The sequence below is a fragment of the Lutra lutra genome, chromosome 9 (genome assembly GCF_902655055.1).
Source record: "Lutra lutra chromosome 9, mLutLut1.2, whole genome shotgun sequence".
In the NCBI taxonomy this organism is placed as follows: domain Eukaryota; kingdom Metazoa; phylum Chordata; class Mammalia; order Carnivora; family Mustelidae; genus Lutra; species Lutra lutra.
In genome coordinates, this window is record NC_062286.1 from 98668793 (window position 1) to 98681715 (window position 12923).

The following is a 12923-nucleotide window of genomic DNA, read 5'->3' on the forward strand; positions in this document are numbered from 1 at the left end:
GGCTGCCGGCAGCTTGCGAGTGGAATTATCTCCTTTGTGGCCTGCCGGCCCATTCCCCAGCTGCCGCCTCCCCATCAATCACGGGGTGCAGTGGGCACGGCAGGAGCCTTCACAGGCTGGGGATGTGCCAGAGTGGGAAGTAGGGGACTGGAGGAATGCAGGGGCACTGCCACGCAGGCTCCGGCTGCGGGGGGGGGGGGGGGGCGTCCTTTTACCCCCAGCCATGGGGGCCTCGGCTTTCTCTGCGGGAGGGGGGTTCATTTTGCAGAACTTCATGCATTTCTCAAAGTCCGCTGCCTGCCTGCCGTCCCTCTGTCCACCTGCTGTCCCTCTGTCTGCCTGCCGTCCTGCCCCACTGCTGGAAAGCAGCATGCAACCCCCCCTTTGCCCTCCCCAACTGAGGGTGTTCGATATTTCCTTCCCATCTACAATTACTCTTTCACTTAATATCATAGCTTTGAACATCATTTCATCTCTTTTATTTGCTAGCTTTTTATTTTTTTTTTCCTTCCCTCTCTCCCAATCGATCTGATTACAATACTGGGTAGAGTGGTTCCTAGTGAGGAATGCGAAATCTTAGACAATTCAAAGTGAAAGTGTTTCAAGGGCGCCTGGGTGGCTCAGTGGGTTAAGCCGCTGCCTTCGGCTCGGGTCATGGTCTCAGGTTCCTGGGATCGAGCCCCACATCGGGCTCTCTGCTCGGCAGGGAGCCTGCTTCCCCCTCTCTCTCTGCCTGCCTCTCTGCCTGCTCGTGATCTCTCTCTGTCAAATAAATAAAACTCTTAAAAAAAAAAAAAAAGAAAGTGTTTCAAAATGGAACATCATCTAGGATTAAATCAGGTTTGTTCACCCCTGTGTCCAGCCCCGAGGGGACTGAGAGAGAGAGAGAGACCTTTTACCAATGCCGTCTCTGTCATAGAGGTCAGTATAGCTGTACTGCTTTTGTCAAAAGCAGCCTGTTTTTTAAAAGATGAGAACCCCAGGAGAGAGCCCCAGGCATTTCCTCTCTCTGCCCGGTCTTACAGGAACCAGACCAGCAGTCAAGAGATAGTAGAGCCGTCCCCCCCAATGGTGGGCACCTTAAGGCGCTGGAATTGGGAACCCACTGGGGAAGGCCATCTCCTCAGGCCCAAGCATGTTTGTGGGTATTGATTTCAGAGGCTCTTCCTAGAAACAATAAGGTAAGGTCAGAAAATGAGAAAAGATGTTGTCTGTGAATAAGACAACTTACATCAATTAATCACAAATGCCAATAATAATAAAAATTTCAAAGGCCAAACCCCTGGAAGTGAAGCATGCTGGGAGGAGGACAGAAAGTCTGCTTCTGGGGTTTGTTTGGAGCCTGGAAGCTTGGGGTATAACACAGCCAGCTTAAAAATAGCTTGCGGGGGAAGAGGGGTGATGAAACAGAGCCTCTCCCTCGCAGCCTGGCCCCGGGGGAGACCAGACTGTAGCAGCAACTGGGGCTGGGTGTTGCAGCAGGCTTTCCTGGATTCCTCTGAGCACCCTCGAAGCGGCCCTGGGGAGGGGGAGAGGGGCAGACATGCACGCTTGGATTCTACTCCTCTCCCCTCTAGTGTTAAAAAGCGCTATGCTCATCTGGTCTCATTCTGGCAAGCAATTTAGTCCTGAGCCCTCTCTCTCAGACCCTTTGGGGAAGAATCCAGTTGTAACTCACCGGGTGAATATCAATATGTAAATGCGCGTAAATAATAACACAGGCAGGGATCCCTAAACTGTCCATCAAGTTGTCCTGGCTTCCTCATGGACTCTGTCTGGGCCATGCTGCTGCCTCCCTGGCTCCTCTTCCTCTTACTGCAATGAGGGGCTTTTTCTCTTCATTCTTCGCTTGTGGATGGGATGGTGAGGCCAGGTGAATTTCAGGAAGACTCATAGCTTGGTTCTGCTGCCCGAGAGTCCAGAGCAAAGACCCGGAGGACAGACATTCACGTGTTGATTCACTCAGCAAACATCTCTGCCCTAGTGACAAAGGGAGGTCATCAAAGCCTTTCTGAGGAAGTGGTGCCATGTGTCCTGAGGACCACAGGTTCTTCTTGGATCTGTGCCCCAGGGCCTCTCCTGGTGCCGTGACTTGGCTTTTCTCTGCTTCCCTTGCAGGGCCCTGGCCGCCAGCCTGAGTGCCTACCTCATGGCGCCTCTTGGCAAGGAGGAGATCAATGAGACGCCCCCTTCCCCCACCCCGAACCTCCAAACACAGAGACTCCAGGAAACATGACTGCTCTGCCGGTGTCCTCGACACATCTTCCCATTAACGGACTTCCGAAGCTAAAGGGGAATCCCACCAGAATGTCGCGGGCTGGACTTTCTCACCGGGCCGTGTTGTCTTGCCCTAGAACCTCACGAAACTTGAGCTTCCAAAGAAGAAGAGGGGAAGGTCGCCAACAACCAGAGACAGACCCGCTCTCGTGGGCATTGATGCCACTGCTCCCGGCTGAGATGACAGGAGAAGATTCTGGGCTTTTGGGAAGGGGTGGAGAGCAACTGGTTTCTGTACCCTGAGTTGTTTATAAACCCAAGCAAGATTCACAGAATGGCTGGCAAAACAGCTGTTAAACTGAGGAATTTTCTCTGCATTGATTTCACTAGGTCTTAATGTTAGGATTTATGGTTTACTCAAAAATTTCATCATCATGGAAATTGGCTTTCCCCAGGGTCTTTTGCCCAGGAGAAGTTTTATCTAAGTTGCTGAGTGTTTTCCACCTGGTGCCTGATGCCTGCTAACTGGGAAGAGGTTTTTCCAACCATCCTGGAGGAATGGAGGAATGGAACCGTCCTGTTCCTGTGAAAGCTCCTGTAGGTCAGGAAGCTTCCAGGGCCCAGCTCAGCACAGCCCCACATCAACACTCAAGGAGCACACCAGCACAGGAGCTAGACTGAGACAGTCCCCCGCACCCCTGTGATGTCCCTCTGCCTCCAGAAGATTTGCCCTGCAGTTGTGCTCTCCTGCCCACTGCTGGGGGAGGGCCATGGCACAAATGGGGGCTTTCTAACCCTTTGGTTCCAAGAAAGGCATGTTGAATCTGTTTAAAAAAGAAGAAAAAGAAATGAAAAGCCCGAACTTCCATCTGTGCTTGGCCAGCATCCTTGCTGGGGGTCTGAGGGTGAGGGTGTCAGTGACAGAAACATCAGTTAGGAAGAGCTCTCTGGCCCTCTGCCTCTCACCTAGGCCTGCAGCCCATCTCCAGAAGGGATGGATGGGCAGCACATAGAACACAGGCGCTAGGAACCCAAGAAAGATCGGTCCCTGAAAGGGTGCTTCCCTGCCTCCCTTAACTCTCTGCCTCTCTGCTCTGTGCCCACTTATGTGTCCCCCCTGGCAGCTTTGGTCCCCTTCCTGGTGAGTCCGCTGAGCCCTCTCAGTCCATCAGAGTGGCCGTTTTCACTGACCAGTCACTTCTTTCCATCCGCCATTGCGTTGGTTTGGCGGGTACCTGATCCTTGCTAGAGAAACAAGCAGACCCAGGAGCCAGGCTTGCTTACGGGACAATTGAGGAAGGATCGAGAAATTCCTAGGGAAGGATAGACCTTCTAAGTCTAGAGAGAATTTGTTTTTCAGCTTTAGAGAGGACTGCAGGTAGGGCGTGAGGCCCAGGCTCACAGACAGAGTGGCTTGGGGGTTACCCGAACCTGAAAGAAATAGAAGTAAGCCTTAGTCACTTTGGGCTGTTCGGTAATTGGGCCCAATTGGTTGGCTCACTGGGGGCTTCATGGCATGAAGCCACAATTGTCACAGCAGTTTCTGTTGTGTCAGCAAATGCCATGATTCTTATCTTCCCTGCCCCTGCCCCAGCCGCCCACCCCAGCTTTTTAATAATTTGGACTTTCGGGTCTGCACGGTTTGTCCGCTGTCGCTCAGACTCCAGACTCGTGTTGAGTTGCTCCACTGGATATTTACAAAGTGCCCAGACCTCATTCCTGTAGGGGAGCACATCACCAGTACCTGGGCTCCAGAGTCCCAGGCAGGCTCTGACAGCCAGTACCTTCCAGGAGCACATTTCATTTCCAGGCTCTAGAAATCCCCTGTGGCAGAAGTCGCACTGAACTCCCCTGCTCCATGATTCCATTTTATCTCCCAGAATCAGTCCTCCTAACCTGCAAATGGGAAATTAAGTTGTAGGCAGCAAATACCTAGACCTTTCCTGTCATTCCTACTGATTTTAACATCCCCAAGACCCGCGGTTTGGGGACTGGAGCTGCTTCTGAGCCCACTGCTGTCAGCGGCAGCATCGGTGTGGAATAGGGAAACAGGAAACCTAGCAGCCAGATTTGCTTACAATCACGTGGACCTGAATCATTTTTGTTATTTGGGGTGGAAAATTGAGATGATCAAGTTTTTTTTTTTTTTCTTCACTTAGAAAAGCAAATATTGTGCTTTTTGCAATAAATGCCTTTCCAGCAAAATTATGGAGGGCCACTCATCCGGCGGGGACCCACCTGAGTCCCAGTGCTGACTTGTCACATTAGTAGGTCAGCCATCTGTGAGCAAAAGTGGCCCTAATCAGCCCCAAATGGGTAAGATTTGCTGGATCTTGGGCAGGGCCAAGCCTGTACCCCCCCACTTCTCTTCACACTGATCTCTGCACACCCTGATTTCCATCCAAAGCAAAGCTGATGTCCCATAGCCTTACTAAGAAGGTTTTTGTACTTTAAAAAAACAAAACAATGACTTCTTAAAAATAGTAAAATCTGAAGTAGTAGACAGTAGGAAGGAAATTTCGCTTGGGTAAGTGACTGTCATGGTGTCTTCATGCAGTGACGGCTGCAGTTTGCTAAAAGCCAAGGGAGGAAGGGGAGGCAAGTCTTGCCTTCACAAGAGGGGCTGACGGACGGGACCCCCAGCCTTCTGAACAAGAGATCACTCGGATCCGCAGACCATGCAAATCACGTCTTCCTGACCTTCCTCCCAGTGTGGCAGCCTGCGCTTCCCTTCCAGGTCCATCTGTATCATCTGGAAGCTGGAGAGATCCTTCTCAACTTACTGTGACATCTCACATGGGACTGCGTCGTGTCTGTATCTACTGGAGGGAAATTCGACATGAAACAACCACTGTTCTAGCTGCACTCAGTACCTGTGTATGATATACACATTAAGTGAATGTTTTCTTATGGGTTCAGGTCGACAACATTTAGTTTATGTAAATAAGAAAGAGAAACCGATAAATATGGGGAATTAAGTTATAGGATGTCATTTGCTTTTTATTTTGCTCTCTCTTATTTAATTTGCCTCATGCCCCACATCTGGGTTTAGGCCTCGGTGGGCTGGACCCCTTCATACAGTCCGCCCTTGCAGGTGTGTGCCTACCCGGAAAAGCACACAGCTCCGCTGATGACTGCCGCTCGACTCTCCAGTCTACCCTCCTCTTCTCTTTCATTCTGATTTACTGTGATGATTTAATAAAGTAGAAACACAGCACTTAGGTGCATGTTTCTTTCGTTTTCATTATAGTTTCTAGGAAAATAAAGTTTATCCTGGCATCTCACAAAAGATGGCTTGTGTTCTGTTTTATCAGAATTGCTCAAAAGCCTTTTTTTTTTTTTTTAACCAAAACTTAATTATGTATCCAAAATGGTAGCCAGTACCACTCCGGGGAAATTTACAAATGTGTTTACGTAAAGTCAGTAGGGAATCCCCAGCCTTGATGAGCAAGAGGCTGACTTTGAGTGTTTGTCTTTGTGAGTAAGTGGTAGATAAAAGGTAATACCAGCCCCTGTTGGTGTGGTTGAAGCCCCATTGATGGCCCTGTTTCACCTCTCCAACCGTCACATTTCAATGGCCTGGCCAGATGGTCTCCACCAGCGTCTTCGGCGAGTCCCATGCTCTGGGCACGGGGGAACTTCCAACATATTGGACAGTCGAGCTACCTAAAAATTATCCATTGGTCCATTTCACAAATGGAAGTTGAGTCCGTAACTTACAAGACATTTCGGGGACCTCAAAAAGGGTCCAGGTTCCTTCCCAGGAACCAGGAAGAGCCTGAACTAATGTGGCCTTTTAAAGCCCTGGACTGGTAGGAAGTGCTTGTACCACTTGGTTCCTCATAGAACACAACTTGATGCAAAGTGAGAGCTCTGTTTTCTAGAAGTGGTGGTTCCCAGCCTTGTTGTGCACAAGAATCATTCAGGAAGCTTCGTAGGTATTTCCGTCTGGTCCACCATGTCTGGATAGAACCTCAGCATCTAATTTTAAAAGTCCCCCTCGCCCCCTCAAGGATCCTGACCTGCAGATAGATGTGGATTGAGACACTGAACCAAGCCCATTGGGAAGCTTTGGGCAGCCCTTACTCCCCATCCCGCACAGGTACCCTGGAGTGAAGGGAACAAGAGCAAAGAGCCCCTGAGGAACTAACTGCTCAGTGTAGTGTCCTGCCCTTCCTAATGATCCCACTTCGTAGATGGCGCAATCCCTCCAGGATAATTTATGGATTCTTTTCAGATCTGGAATTAGTCATTTGAGTTTCACAGGATAGTGTTATGGAAGTCTCACAAAGCAGTTTATTGTCTTATTTATAACAAAAAGACGGGGGAGGCATTGGGGAGGGTATCCTAGTCATCATACTTCCAGTCATTCTCAAAAATTGCTCATCAAATCTTAGGCTAAATTATGCAAGACCTTCAGCAGAATTTCAAAAAGAATCCAACTTCCACTCGTTCCAAAAGGACCATTGCTACAAGTAATGCTTTCCTCGACCTTTCTTGGCTTTTGCCAGGTGCCTAAAGAAAGAATAACTTAAAGGTACACCCTGGCCATAATAAAATACTCCATTACTGGAAAAATGCCCTGTTTTTTACTTTTGCTGCAGAGTACCCTCAGCAGTAAGACTCGGACATTTATATTTGTTCACATGTGTACACATTTGAGCTAGTGTTATAGTCTTGTGTCTGTGTATAAACTAAATTGAGTCCCCTTTGATTTATTAAACAGTTTATGTCAAGGGGAACTATTATCATTTACTCTTCTGTAAATGGAAATGGTTTTAACTGCATTTCATTTTTCAAATCAAAAAGCTAAGTTCAGGGAGATGGAACATACTGTAAACGTCATCCCTGTGTATCTGGTCTACCAGGATCATCGGCTAGACTGTCTAGCGTGGGCTCCAACTACCTCCTTCTGTGGCTGCTAAAACTGAGGACGAAAGATGGCTCCCTGGGGCTCACACAGCTAGAAAGTGGAGCTCCAAGAAGGAGTTAGGTTTCCTAGTCCATTTTTTTTTTTTTTTTAACCACACTTCTAATCAGCAGCAATCACAGATCTTCATCGGTGCACAGACTGTTCGTAGTTTCCATGTTCCTTCTGGCCCCTGTGAAGGTTTCCCTGGGGCCAACTCAGAAGCCACCCTGACCTTTCTCTCACTTGGATCAGGCACAACAGTGACCAGCATTTTCCAGCATCGGGGAGCTTGTTTTACTGGGATACTCTCCCAAAGGGCAAAAAAAGATGATGCTATTACTGGCCTTCCTCTATTACTCTGAACACCTTTGGGTTTTTGCTCATATCTTCAGATCTGAAACACAGATGATGGCAAAGAACCAGAAACAAGAACAGATAGGTCATTACACGGTGATTTATGCCACACTCTAGAAGGTTCCGCTGCATTCTATACACACAGATCCGCAGCGTGATTGGGCTCTTGCCACAGTTTGGGCACAATATTCTGTTTGTTGTTTCTGAGAAAAGGTTTATGTTTGAGGAGTTAAGAAGGTAAAGACATCAGTGTCCTTACACGCCCCAAAGACCGCTCTTGAGCGGAGCAAAAAGAGACTGGCTCCTAAAACTGAGGCCAGGGTCTCCCTGCCCACTGCCTACTGCCCCTTAAACCACATCCTCATCCCAGACAACAAGCCCTGCTGACAGCCCCAGGAATCAGGGGCATTTTAAACAAGAGCACCACCCTCTCTGTCCCAAATAGGCTCTCAGACGTGCCCTCCAAAAACAACTGATGACAGCAACCACAGCAGGAACTCTGAAATGATGCTCTTTCTGGGTAATATGAGAGAATTTTCTAGAACTGGAGATTGCTTCTTTTTTTATTGTTATCATTTTAAATTAAAAGTACTTGGAATACCCAAGTGTCTACCATCCTAAATGAAATTAGATAAGATGAAGGGGGTGAGACTCTGTAACAGGCTACCACGTTTAGAAATACTTGTCTGGAAGATTTTGCCTCTTACAGCTCAAATGAGAAATCAGGGGTCCCAGTTAGAATCCTCCCTTTTGTACCGTGTCTGACAAGGAAAACACCGACTAGATGTTTGGTTTTGGTTTTGGGTTTTTTTGTTTTTCGTACATTCACACCAAGATATTCCTGCCTTATATATCAGAGGACATTGTGTCTGTAATCAAAAATTCTCTTCAAAACATTATTTGGGGAAAGAAAGAATAAATGAATAAATTCTCTCCAGACAAGAGTTCTCTTCCAGTTTCCTGTGTCCAGGTGTAGTTTTTAATCTCCCACATCTATTTACCACCTATCCCTCCAGCAAAATGCTTGTTGAGTTTGACAGAGAATATTCTACATAAAGAGGTCACACTTGTCAGCTTCTACCTTGACGTGGGGTCCTGGGGTCTGAAAATTGGAGTGTGCCTCTCACCAAGGGTGTGAAGTGGGAAGGGGCTTGCTATTATAGCTGCTGAAAGGATCTTTTTGACTTCATAAAATAGCCTGGCGAAGAAAAGCTTTTTTTTTTTCCACATGAATACTCAGGGACTGCATTAGGCTCCTGAGATGGTGGAGGTGAGTACTTTTGATCAATATTCCCTGAGAAATGGCCGCTGGGCTAAGTGCAGGCAGAGGGCCTCAATAACAGATCTCCCTCCTGCCAAGCCTACAGAGCATCGGCCGCAAATCGGCCGTGAACAGTTCGAACCAGCCAGGGCTGCACATTAATGGCCTCATCTTCTCCTCCCTTTACAAAATGTCACCCCATTTCGTCTTCCATGTTGATGGCCGATTATGGGTGCGCTAGAAACAGTTGTTTCTACGGCCTGCCTTCAGGGAAATCTGGGCATCTTCATTTTAAGGAACCAGGAAAAGGCCACCTTGGCGCTGTTTCCACTTGAAGAGGAGAGCAGGATGCCAGTAAGAAACCTCAGATCAGGGAAGATGTATGCACTAACCACGTATGAGAGTTTAACAAAATGGCGAAAGTACAGATTTGTATTTTACACCATGTATTTCTATATATTTTTTTCCTTCCAAAACTAATGATCTGTCTTCTTTCTAACCCCCCCACCCCAAACAGTCGACAAGCAGATACTCTCCAGAGTAATGCAAACACACATGAAGATAACAGGGCTTTCTTATGTACAGAAGAAGCACCAGACAATACACGCTATTCTAACTTCTTTTTTAAACTTTGCAATATGTCATGGGCACCTGTCCTCCTAATTTATCCTTTTTAAGAGTTGCGTATTATTCCTCCAAACAGATGTACCTTTCTTAACCCATCTGTGGGCATTCAGGTGGTTTCCAATGTCTGTTATAACAGATGTACTTGCAGCAAACACTATCCCACATAGAGCCTGGCATACCACTGCTTTTCATTCTAGAACATAAATTCCCAAGAGTGAAATTACTGACTCAGAGAGTTTATGTCACTTTAGCCCTCATAGACTATTTGATCATTCTAGAATTCTATAAAGTCAGTTTTGGAGTTGTATATTAAAAAGGGGAGTCAGGGAAGAGGGGGCGCACCTGGTGGCTTGGTGGGTTAAGCCTCTGCCTTCAGCTCAGGTCATAATTTCAGGGTCCTGGGATTGAGCCTTGCTTTGGGCCCCCTGCTCAGAGGGGAGTCTGCTTCTCCCTCTCCATCTGTCCTTCTGCCCTGCTCAAGCTCTCTGTCTCTGTCTCTTTCTCTCTCAAATAAATAAATAAAATCTTAAAACAAAACAAAACAAAACATGAAGTTAGAATCTATGTCTTCCCATGTTTGGGGACTCATTAAATTACCTATCAGCTTCAGAAAAGGAAAAATATTTTAAAGAGGGGCATCCAAGCAAAAGGTAGAATTTCAGCCACACTAAAATGAGGTATTTGTTGGGGGGAGACTGAGGCCTCCGGCTATGCACTCTCAAGGTGGCCTGGAGCCCCTGAGCACCAACCATTCTGACTCTTGCTTCCCCACCTGTGTATTAGGGTAATAATATTGATCGTGGTGGCCAGCCTCAAAGATGGCCCCAGTGATCATAACCTCCAGGCCTCCACACCGTTGTGTTGTCCCTGCCACACCTATTCAGAGATGACTGATGTGGCCCCTTAGAGGATACAGCAGAAGTGATGGGTCGCTTCTGATATTAGGTCGTAAAGGTAATGAAGCTCCCACCGTGGCCCCTTGGATAGCTTGCTCTGGGGACAGTCAGGCACCAGGCAGTGAGGACACCCAAGCGGTGCTGTGGACATGGACAGCCATGGGAGGGAGCCATTCCGAAAGTGGGTCCTCGGGCCCCAGTCAATCCTGCATGGGACCGCAGCTCCAGCTGATATGGAACCATCCTTCCATGAGGGAGCCCAAGCCAGAGCCCTCCGCCAGGCTGCTTCAGGATTCCTGACACAGGGAAACAACCTAATGTAGCAAATGACTACTGTCCTTCTAAGCCACCAAGTTTGGGGGTGATTTGTCACTACATGGTCATGATAATTGACCTAATGGCTGTCTGAAGATGAGGTGAAGACAACATGCAGAAGGCACGTGCAGACAATGGTGCGTTCTAATGGCGCTTTCAGCAGCACAATGGCGAAGAAGATGGGTGAAGACCCTTTTCCTCAGAACCCTGACCACATCAATTTACATCACTATATTGTACGCCTGAAACAACTGTAACACCTTCTATTAACTACAGACTCTCCCCTTCTCTCCCCAGGGCTCACAGATGTTCTGAGGCTGGAGGGAGCAGGTATCAGCTCTGGGTCCACAGTCAGTGCTGACCGTCAGCAGGACCCCTACAACATGGCCTCTGTGTGCAGCTTGGGCTTCCCCACAGCATGGAGATGAGCTCCCCAAGAAAGACCCAGGTGGGAGCCACATGGCCTTTGCTAACCTGGTCTCAGAAGTCACATAGTGTCCCTTCCACTGCATTCTATTTGAAGAGCAGTCACAAAGGGCATTCGGTTTCAAGGGAGGGCCACAGACGACAGCGCTCAACGCAAGGCACGTCAGAGAGTTTGCAGAAATGTTCTAAAACCTGCACCACATGGCATTAACATTATAAGAAATTTAGAATCAGTATTCTCTCACATCCCGTGGGGGGATCTAATAGACATCAAAGAACTCAAAATAACAAGAATGAGTTCTTACAAGCACTTGACCGAAATAACTCGGTCACCACAACAGCCTTGGGTGGTACCTCATGGCAGACAGCTAAATGCATTTTGGTGAGCTGAAATAGATAAAGAACTTACTAAATGCTCTTGGCTACCTTACAGGATCCAAGAGGGCCACATAAAAGGCTTTGGGGCAAAAAGAGCCAGGAGCAACACACCAGTCACTGTGCCAGACAAGTCCAACTGCGGCTGGCACTCACCACCTCTGAGAGACAGATGTTCTCCACGCCCCTCACCTGCGCCAACTGCACCTGGTGCACCTCCTTCCCGTCTCTCGTCTGCATCCACATCTCACAGGAACTGGTTAGCAGTTGAACCCCTCTACCCCACGCTGTGAGGGGGGACCTTATTGGAGGATGATGATCAGTTCCATTTTCTTCCAGCAGAGTCTAGCTGCAAGGGAGGCTGGAGAAAGTGATTTCTGGGTCCTGCTTTGGGGAAGCAGGACTCATGGGATGGCAAATTAATCCAAACAGAGGAAGAGTGTTCAAAAGGTACAGGGTTTGCAGAAAGAGTGATCAATGTCCAGTACGAGTGGGTACTACTCTTTCTTCCTTGCATCAGTGAGAAAACGGGTAGAGAGATTAACTAGTCCAAGGCCACATGGCTCTTAAATAGTGGAGACAAGATGATGACAGCAGGCATTGGTGCTCTGAGCCCCAGCACCTGACCGCCACGGCATGCTGGAGAACAAACAAGGTCCCGTTGCTCGTGAACTTGTGAAATCCCATCCTAGGGGGAGGATAAAAGGAGACCCTGCTAGTCTCATCGGAATCCATTACTTGGAAATTACATTATTTTATGGAGGCACAACATTAAATTTTTTATTGACAACTTTTCTTCAAAGTGACTTGGCTGTGAGCCTCAGACTGGGGGTTTGGGACTGGCCCCTTTTCTCCTCAGCATTGGCTGCCCTTGGTTGAGGCTGAGCAGGAAGTGCTTAACAACGCGTGCTCAGGGATTTTTCCTTCTCTCACTCTTGCCGGTTGCCATGGTTCTGGGACGGTCTGTTAACTTGCTGGCAGGTGTGAAGCTGTGATTTCCACAACCAAGTGCTTTTAGAACCAAAGTGAAAGGTAGAGAATGGACAGAAGGCACATGGGCATGCTAGCCCCAACTGATGTCTTCACTGTGGTGCTGCCTAAAACTCCCTTCATTGTTTGCCATGAATTTAAACATGTCTCCCTCTCGAGGTTCACTTCTTCAGCCTGTGAAAGCAAAGCCAGAGTGATTCCAATCTACGAGTTTGGTACTGCAGACGTGCCATTGTGAGGGTCTTAGTTACAATGCCCGGGTGCTGAATTACCCGATTTCCCATGAGTCCTGCTTAGTTGTATTTTCAGGGTGGATCACACAGAAGGAAGAAGTTTCTCCAATGTACAAGAAAGAGCTATCTCGAAATGGTGACCTACGTGCCTCCTCTCACTGAGGTGGAAATTCCAGGCTATTCCTTTAGAGTCAGATTGCCAAAACACAAATCAGGTGTTTCCGTGCTTTAGGGATTAGAACCCTATGTGTTCTTATGCCACCAGATCATGCTCCATGTTTTGGTAGCCCCTTGACAAGAAGATGGAGTCAAGACTC

General features: G+C 47.9%; 1 protein-coding gene across 7 annotated transcripts in view; it reads left to right on the forward strand.

The window, feature by feature from the left end:
- RALGAPA2 (Ral GTPase activating protein catalytic subunit alpha 2) overlaps positions 1 to 5501 on the forward strand; it is a 320063-nt gene extending 314562 nt beyond the window's left edge. For all 7 annotated transcript variants that reach the window (XM_047743681.1, XM_047743679.1, XM_047743680.1 and 4 more), the window contains one exon: positions 2119 to 5501. The gene's annotated coding sequence lies outside the window, so the exon portion shown is untranslated. The remainder of the gene's footprint in view (positions 1 to 2118) is intronic.
- The last annotated feature ends 7422 nt before the right edge of the window (positions 5502 to 12923 follow it).